Below are 9,525 nucleotides of genomic sequence, written 5' to 3' on the forward strand. Positions count from 1 at the left end.
AATATGACAGGATACAAAATCAATGCACAGAAATAAATTATACTGATAAATAATACCAAGCTTACTGAAGAAAGCCAAATTAAGGAATTAATCCTATTTATAATTGCACCAAAAACCATAACATTACTACGAGTAAACCTAACAACGTGGCAAACGATCTGTATTCTGGAAACTACACAATATTTATGAAAAAGTAAAAACTGGGGAAGACAGAAAGAAATGGAAAAGAATTTCATGTTCATGGATCAGAAGAATAAATATTATTAAAATGTCTTTGCTGCTCAGAGCAATCTATAAATTTAATGCATCCTCTATCAAAATACCATGTACATTTTTTCACAGAGCTGGAACAAATAGTCTTATAATTTGTATGGAAAGAAAAAAGATGCTGATTCATCAGGGAATGTTGGAAAAGAAAACCAAAGCTGGCGGCATCATAATGCCTGAGTTCAAGCTATATTACAGGGCTATGATCTCTGTAATTACAATATGGTAATGACACAAAAATAGACAGATCAATGGAACAGTATAGAGTGTCCAGAAATGGACTCTCAACTCTAGGGTCCATTAATCTTTGTCAAAGCAGGAAAGACTATCCAATGGTGGGGGGAAGACTCCTCACTAAATGGTGCTGTGACAGTTGGACATCCACATAAAAAAGAATAAAATTGGACCATTCTCTTACACCATACACAAAGATAAAGTCAAAATGGATGAATGACATAAATATCAGACAGGAATCCTTCAAAATCCTAGAAGAGAACAAGGGCAATAACCTCTTCAATCTTGACTGCAGCAACTTCTTGCAAGACATATCTCTAAAGACAAGGGAAACAAAAGCAAAAATGAACTATTGAGATATTATCAAGATAAAAATCTTCTGCAGAGCGAAGGAAACAATCAGCAAAACTAAAAGGCAACCAACAATATGGGAAAATACATTTGCAAATAACATACCAGGTAAAAGGCTGTATCCAAATTCTATGAAGACCTCAAATTCAACACCCAAAAAACAAATAATCCAGTCAAAAAATGGGCAGAAAACATGAACAAACACTACTCCAAAGAAGACTTACAAACAGCCAACAGACACATAAATAATGCTCCATATCTCTTGCTATAAGGGAAATACAAATCAAAACCACAATGATATACTAAATTACACAAGTTAGAATGGCTAAAATTAACAGGACAGGAAGCAACAAATGATGGCAAGGATTCAGAGGAAGAGAAACCTTATACTCTTGGTGGGAATGCAAGGTGGTACAACCACTATGGAAAACAGTATGGAGTTTCCTTAGGATGCTAAAAATAGAAGTACCCTATGACCCAGCAATTACACACCTAAATATTTACCCCAAAGATACAGATGTAGTGAAAGCAGGGACAGATGCACCCCAATGTTCATAGCAACAATGTCCACAGTAGCCAAACTGTGGAAGGAGCCAAGATTTCCTTTGGCAGATGAATAAGTAAATGGTGTGTGGTTTATATATATAATGGCATATCACTCAGCCATCAGTCAGATGAATATGTATCATTTACATCAATATGAATGGAACTGGAGGATATTATGCTGAGTGATGTAAGTCAAGCAGAGTAGGACAATTACATGGCATATGACACATATGAGTTTTACTCATATGCGGAATATGAAGAATAGTGCAGAGGACAATAGGGGAAGGGAGGGAAAAACTGAATGGGAAGAAATCAAAGAGGGAGACTAACAATGGGACACTCTTGACTCAGGAAACAGATTTGCAGATAGGGTGGTAGGTGGAGGTTGGGGTAACTTGGTGATGGGCATTAATGAATGTATGTGATGTGAGGAGCACTGGGTGTTTTATGCAAGAAATATATCATTGAACATTTTCCCAAAGCCTATTGATGTACTACTATATGTTGGCTAATTGAATTTAAATTAAAAAAAAAAAAAAAGAAAAGAAAAGAAGGGCAGAAGTCATGAGTGATGCCTCCCTATAGAAGATATCCAGATGGTGACCAGACACATGAAAGGATGCTCATCATCACTCATCATCAGGGGAAGGTAATTGAAAAGTTCAATGTGATATCACCTTACACCTTTTAGAATGGCAAAAATGAAAAACACAAGAAACAACAAGTGTTGGTGAGGATCATGAGATAGTGAAACCCTCTTGCACTACTGATGGAAATGCAAATTGGTGCAGCTACTGTGAAAAAGAGCATGGAAGTTCCTCAAAATGTTAAAAATAGAATTACCTTTCAACCCAGTAATAGCTCTACTGGGCATTTTCCTCAAAATGCAGAAGCACTAACACAAAGGTGTATAATCAACTCCCCCCAAATTTTTTAGCCGCATTATTTACAAAGATAAATGATGGAAGCAACCTGTGTCCATTAATTGATGAAGAGATAAAGAAGAGTTATAATGGGATAACAGTTGGCCATAAAAAAAATAAAAATTAAGTCTTTGGGAGGCTCAGTCAATAAGGTCAAGTCATGATCTCAAGGTTCTGGGACTGAGTCTCCTGCCAGGCCCCCAGTCAGCAAGAAACCTACTTCCCTCTTCCTCTCTGCCCATCTCCCCTTTCTCATGCTATCTGTCTTTCAAATAAATAAATATTTAAAAGATAATGAAATCTTGCTATTTAAATGACATGGATGTAGCTAGAGAATAATATTAAGTGAAATAAGGCAGTCAGAGAAAGACAAATACAACACGGTTTCACTCAGATTTGGAATTTAAGAAACAAAACAAATGAGAAAAGAGAGAGACAAGTGCTGCAACAAGTCAGCTGCAAGAGACTGGGAGCAGGGAACAACAGTGGAAAAGGACTGCTGCCAGGAGCAACTCCACAGTCTCACTTTTATTAGATAGAAAACAATAGGTAACAGAAGGATCGATGAAGGTCAAACGTTAGTCACATCTTGCAGGCAAGCAAGGAGGAGAATAAAGTTTATAGTTAACCAAGCACATTCAAAGGACTCATCTAACTAACAACGGGCGCTTCTGGGAAGAGAAAGGAGCAATAACGGGAAAGGGAAGCAGGCATTTTCATTCCACCCTGAGCTGACCGGGTGTTCCCAGGAGCTCAGCTTCCCTGAAGCAGGCGGCATTCTGCCCTGGGCGGGCCAGGTGTTCCCAGCTGCCCAGGTTTGGTGAAGGGGCGGCCTTCCACCCTGAGTGAGCCAGGTATCCCCAGCTGCCCAGCTTCACGGTCATACTTCATCCTTCTCCCCAAAGACCTCTTGCCAGTATATGTATTTCTTAAGGCCATATCTAAATGTGCTTGGCAACTAGTAAAATCCTCCAGGGGTTACAGTTTAAGTAACAAATTGTTCCAAGAGGCAGCAGCAGACAACCAAGAAACAGACTGTTAACTTATAGAGAAAAATGCTGATGATTGCCAGAGAGGATGTCTGTTGGGGGAATAGTGAAACAAGTGAAGTGAGCTGCAAGGATGGCTTAACATCTGCAAGTTAATTACTGTGAAGCACCACATTAACAGAAGAAAGGACAAGAACCACATGATTCCCTCAATAGATGCAAAAAAAAAAAAACATTTGCCAAATACAGCATATTTTCTTGATTAAAACTCTCTAGAGCATAGGGATAGAGGGAACATACCTCAACAGCAGAGAAGAAATTTATGAAAAACCCTGCAAGAATATCATTCTCAATGAGAAAACACTGAGAGCTTTCCTGCTAAGGTCAGGAACACAACAGGGATGTCCACTCTCACCACTCTTGTTCAACATAGAACTAAAAGTCTTAGCATTAGCAGTCAGACAACAAAAAGAAATAAAAGGCACTCACATAAGCAAAGAATAAGTCAAAAATTCACTCTTGGGACGCCTGGGTGGCTCAGTTGGTTAAGCAGCTGCCTTCGGCTCGGGTCATGATCCCGGCGTCCTGGGATCGAGTCCCACATCGGGCTCCTTGCTCCGCGGGGAGCCTGCTTCTCCCTCTGACTCTGCCTTCCACTCTGTCTGCCTGTGCTTGCTCTCGCTCGCTCTCTCTCTGACAAATAAATAAATAAAATCTTTAAAAAAAAAAAAAATTCACTCTTCACAAATGATATGATACACTATTTTGGAAACCCAAAAGATGCGAACCAAAAATTGCTAGAACTCAAACAAGAATTCAGCAGATTACAAATTGTACAAAATTCAGTTGAATTTCTTTACAAAATAAACCACCAAAAGAACAAAAAGTCACCCAACCAAGTAAAAGGAAACATTTGAATTTTTTTATTTATAATTATGTTTAAGTTAACTTATACATCTGATAAGGGGTTAGTATTCAAAATTTTAAGAATTTATATGACTCTAAAGGCCTATTTAGCCAGAGCAATTCCATCTGGTTAAACAGTGATTTTGTTGTTTATGCAATACAACTTACACTGACCCTACCCCCTCAGGGGAACTTACTTAAAAGAAAGTCCAAGAAACCAGTAAAGTGTGGTCAACTAGTCCCTGATAACAGGGCCCAAATAAAAGGGTGGGTCAGGTCAGGTGGAAATAATAGCCCAAATGCACGGATGAGTCAGGTCAGGTGGAGACATCCAATCAGTGGGGCACACATACTGTCTCCCTAGCTACCAACAGTGTGGGCCCTGCCTTTTGGGCACCAATTCTGACCAAGGTGACAGGCTAGTTCAAATAACTACTATGGAGTGAATTGTAATTCAATTTGCCACCCATGTGTGACCTAGCATGACTGTGCAACTTTCTCTGTGTGTTGCAATCTCATTGGCCACTTGTGTGTGGCCAGGCTCAACCACATGGTCTTTGCTCTATAAAAGTTAGTCTGTGAGGGTGGGAGGGGTCCCCCTGGCTGTAAGAGGCAGCCTGAATGATTGGTTAGATTCTCAATGCTTGGTGCAAAATAAAGCTTTGCTTGACCTTCGCTTTGTATCAGTCTCACTCCTTTGATCACAGACCTATCATTAGGGTCTCATCATTGGGGGAACTTTCATGACTAAGTTTAAAAGGCAAACAACATGACCAAATCATGGCCAGAGGTCTTAAATACAAGTTTTTCCAAGAAGACATAGAAATGACCCATAGGAACCATTAGAAGGTGCTCAATACCAATAATCATCACAATGCTAACCAAAAGTACAATTAGATATCTCCTCACACTTGTAAAATTAGCTATTATCAAGAAGGCAAAAAAATAAGAAGTGTTGGCAAATATGTGGACAAAAGGGAACCCTTATACACTGTTGGTGGGATTACAAATTGGTTTAATTACTATGAAAGCAATATGGAGTTTCCTCCCCAAAATTAAATTAGAACTCTTGTACAACTCTGGCAATTTCACCTCTGGATATTTATCTTGAAAAAATAAAAACACCTATTCAAGAGGATATATGTACTCATATGTTCATTGAAGCATTATTTGTGACATCCAAGATACAAAACCAAAGTATCCATTGATAAAAGTACGGATAAAGAATATACACATACTCAGTAATTTAAAAAAAAAAATCTTTCCATTTGTTCCAACGTGTATGGTTTTAATGGTATTATACAAAGTGAAGTAAGTCAGACAAAGGAAGACAAACATTGTATGATTTCACTTACACATAAAATCTTAAAAAAGAAAAAAAAATTACAGGAAAATAAACAAAGCAAAACAGAAATAAAATCATAGATAAAGGACATGAACTGTAAGTTTCCAGTGTAGGGGAAATGATATGGGTGCATAAAATAGGTAAAGTGTATTTTTTAAATTATTTTTAAAAATATTTTATTTATTTGACAGACAGAGATCACAAGTAGGCAGAGAGGCAGGCAGAGAGAGAGAGAGAGAGTAGGAAGCAGGCTCACTGCCAAGCAGAGAGCCCAATGCAGGGCTGGATCCCAGGACCCTGGGATCATGACCTGAGCTGAAAGCAGAGGCTTTAACTCACTAAGCCACCCAGGCGTCCCAGAAAAATGTACTAAAGGGACAAATTTACAATTGTAACACAAATAAGTTAATGGATATTGCAATGTACAGCATACAATTATATTGTATTAACTTTGTGTGGTAAGAAATGGTAACAAGGGGGCACCTGGGTGGCTCAGTGGGTTAAGGCCTCTGCTTTAGGCTCAGGTCATGATTCCAGGGTCCTGGAATCAAGCCCCACATCTGTGCTCTGCAGGGAGCCTGCTTCCTCCCCTCTCTCTTTCTGCCTGCCTCTCTGCCTACTTGTGATCTCTCTCTCCGTCAAATAAAACAATACTAAAAAAAAAATAAGAAATGGTAACAAGACTTATTGTGGAGATTATTATGTAATGTACCACAATATTGAAGTATTATGATGTTTCATACTGGATGCCAATTTTATTTCAACTAAAACAATTTTACAAGTAAAAAAAAATTCTGTAAATTATAGCAACACTTACAATTTTATATTGGTTTGACCATTATATCTAGTAACTTAATGGGCATTCCCTACCCTAATCATTACATCTTTTCCCCCTAAATATAGATCATGATAAATATATTTTATATCATATAAAAAAGGGGGGAATATGACTATCATGTAATCAAGTTTGAAGATATTGAATCATAGCTGGAGACTCGTTTTAGAGTCCATCTTTTAAAAATGTCTCACTCAATTAAAGGTGACAATTCTCTCTCTCCATTTATTTATATTTTGAATTAATATTAGCATGAAAATAATTAAGTAAAATATGTCTAAGATAGTAGAAGTATGATATATATATAAATATACATTTATATTCAAATCGTTGGGATTTTTTTTTAAACTCCAAATTGCCAGAAGAGAAATAAGAGTTACTAGACTTGCCATGCTTAAAAAATAGAGACCTATAAGGACTGGCAACACAGAAATGCTCATTATAATAGAGGTGTTATCTTTTCTAAGAAGTCCTCCTTGACTTCACTATTAGACTTAATACTTGAACTATATTTGAATTTCCATTATACTATACAAATACATTATCATATCTTACTGATAATGTGTGTCTAATGATTTACTGTTCTTGAACTCCTTGATAAGAGTTCATTTTATTTTGTATTCCATCATTTTAATGCAGGACTTGGAAATTAATGTGTGTTTGATTAAAATTTTTAAAAAGTAAGTATATTCATTAAATGTTATTTATATATATCTAATTTTTTACTGTTTCCCTATTTGCTTTTATTCTTCTACTGAAAGAGACTTTAATAATTAAACATCCTCTGCTCCAGGAAATGTAGACCTTGATGTACTGGTGCTTTAACAAATTTGAATTATTTTGTTTTTACTGTGATTATCTCCATTTATAAATCTTGAGGTATTGTGTACATGGAGGCATGTTTTCTGACTGTACTGTGATTTCCTTAAACTGAAATCTTGATTCCATCCATTACTATTTCTTACCAAATATAGTGTCTAGCAGTGTATTAGCAATGTAAATGAATTTACATTGAATAAAAGCATAGAGAGAGATTAAGAAGTATATTTTCTTTCTTACATATTTATTTTCCTCAACTCTTTTTATTCAGATTAAAATTTCCTATGTGGGTCTAATGAAGATACAGAGGTAGGTGGCACAGTTTTTCCATTGTATCTAAGAAGTAATCTGTGGCAGCCTTGCATATTCAAGCTATTGGCAAGGGTCAGGTCATTCTCCTGGAAGCCCACAAAGAAGAGATTGACAGACTAACAGAGGGGTGGAAATACAAGATTAAAATGTATACTTATGAGAATATGTAAATTATTACACACCAAAGTGTTTTTGAAATATTTATTTTCTAATGAGCTCACAAGGTGAAAATTCAATAAAAATATGTCAATATTTTACTCATACAGACCCTCATAGCATGATCTCTTAAAAGCAAACTACATATAACTCTCAGAATATACAAATAGTTTTTTGTGGGGGGGGGATAAAACAAATGCTATTAAATTAGCTATGTTTATTTATACTTATATTACTCAAAAATCTAAGCTGAATTATCTTGGTATAAGACACAGTATTTCTCCTGATGATAGTTTTATATTTATATATTTTTAAATAAATGTATATTGAGGATATTAAAGATAATTTATTTATTTTTTTACATTTTATTTATTTATCTCAGAGAGGCACAGCGAGAGAGAGAACACAAGTAGGGGGATTGGGAGAGGGAGTAAGAAGCAGGCTTCTCCTGGAGCAGGGAGCCAGATGCAGGCCTTGATCCAAGGTCCATGGGATCATGACCTGAGCTGAAAGACAGATGCTTACTGACTGAGACACCCAGGTGCCCCATACATTTTTTTAAAGATTTTTTTTCATTTATTTATTTGACAGAGAGAGATCACAAGCAGGCAGAGAGGCAGACAGATAGAAGGTGGAAGCAGGCTCCCTGCCGAGCAGAGAGCCTGATGTGGGGCTTGATCCCAGGAACCTGAGATCATGACCTGAGCCGAAGGCAGAGGCTTAACCCACTGAGCAAACCAGGCGCCCCAACCCATACTTTTTAAACATAATGTTGTGAGCTAATTCTGAAATTTATGTCTCCAGAGTTGTCTTTCTACAATCCACCTTTAAATTGTACTCACACTTGGTCTGATCTTTCCCCAAACAGGACCCATATATTAGTGTGTTAACCCCAGTGATGTGGTCACAAATAATCGTCAATATGAGTCATAGATGTTAGTCTCAGTAAGGTATTTATGTGTTCCCCATGGCCTCTAGGCCTATCTCTGTGATTTTTATTTTTGGGACCCTGGGGGAGAAAGAGTTGTATATCTTATATGCATCTGTAAGTGGCAGAGATTCTTACACAACATCAAAAAAATGCCTTGGGAGTTTTCAATGTCACACATGTAGTCAATGTCTGGTGAGAGACACTTTACAATTTCTTATTCTGTGATGAGTAGGATTAATGCTATGCTAATCTGATATTCTTCTCTAAATTTCAGGCATTGCCTAATAATTTATATTAAATCCATGGCATCTTCAGCACAGTCATCTCCAGACCCATTTGGAAGATAAGCACAACTTTCTGTTTAGGAAAAACATATTATATTGACTGACAAAATTTCTCTCCTGGCATCAAAATCCACCTGATACATCAGTGACATGAAATTATCCATATGAATTTTTAATTATTAAACTAAATTTTCCAACCTTGCCTCGTGGTATGAAAAAAGAAAAAGAAAAGACAAAAAATATGGCTTCTTCCGCTCTCCAGGCAGTAAAGAATCATTTATAAATTTGAAGTTGTTAACCACTTCTCTCTCTATTTATATATGTACCATAAATAAATACTTGGTATACACTGAGTGAAATGAAACACCCACATGTATGGAATTCTGAAACACTTGAATGCTTCTCTTAAAGAGAGATTTTTTGTTATATTCAATAGCATAATGATAACTGTTAGTGGTCTGTATGATGCACCAGGACCCTGAAATTTGGATTATCAGATGGCTAATGGAAACTCAGTGAACTATAGTATTTTCAGGCTTGGGGTTTAATAATTTTTAAGTTTTGTGATCTTTAGTAATATACTGACTCATGTTCTAAGAACTAGAGATGTAGCAGTAAATAAGATTG

The sequence above is a fragment of the Mustela lutreola genome, chromosome 5, assembly GCF_030435805.1.
Source record: "Mustela lutreola isolate mMusLut2 chromosome 5, mMusLut2.pri, whole genome shotgun sequence".
Classification (NCBI taxonomy): domain Eukaryota; kingdom Metazoa; phylum Chordata; class Mammalia; order Carnivora; family Mustelidae; genus Mustela; species Mustela lutreola.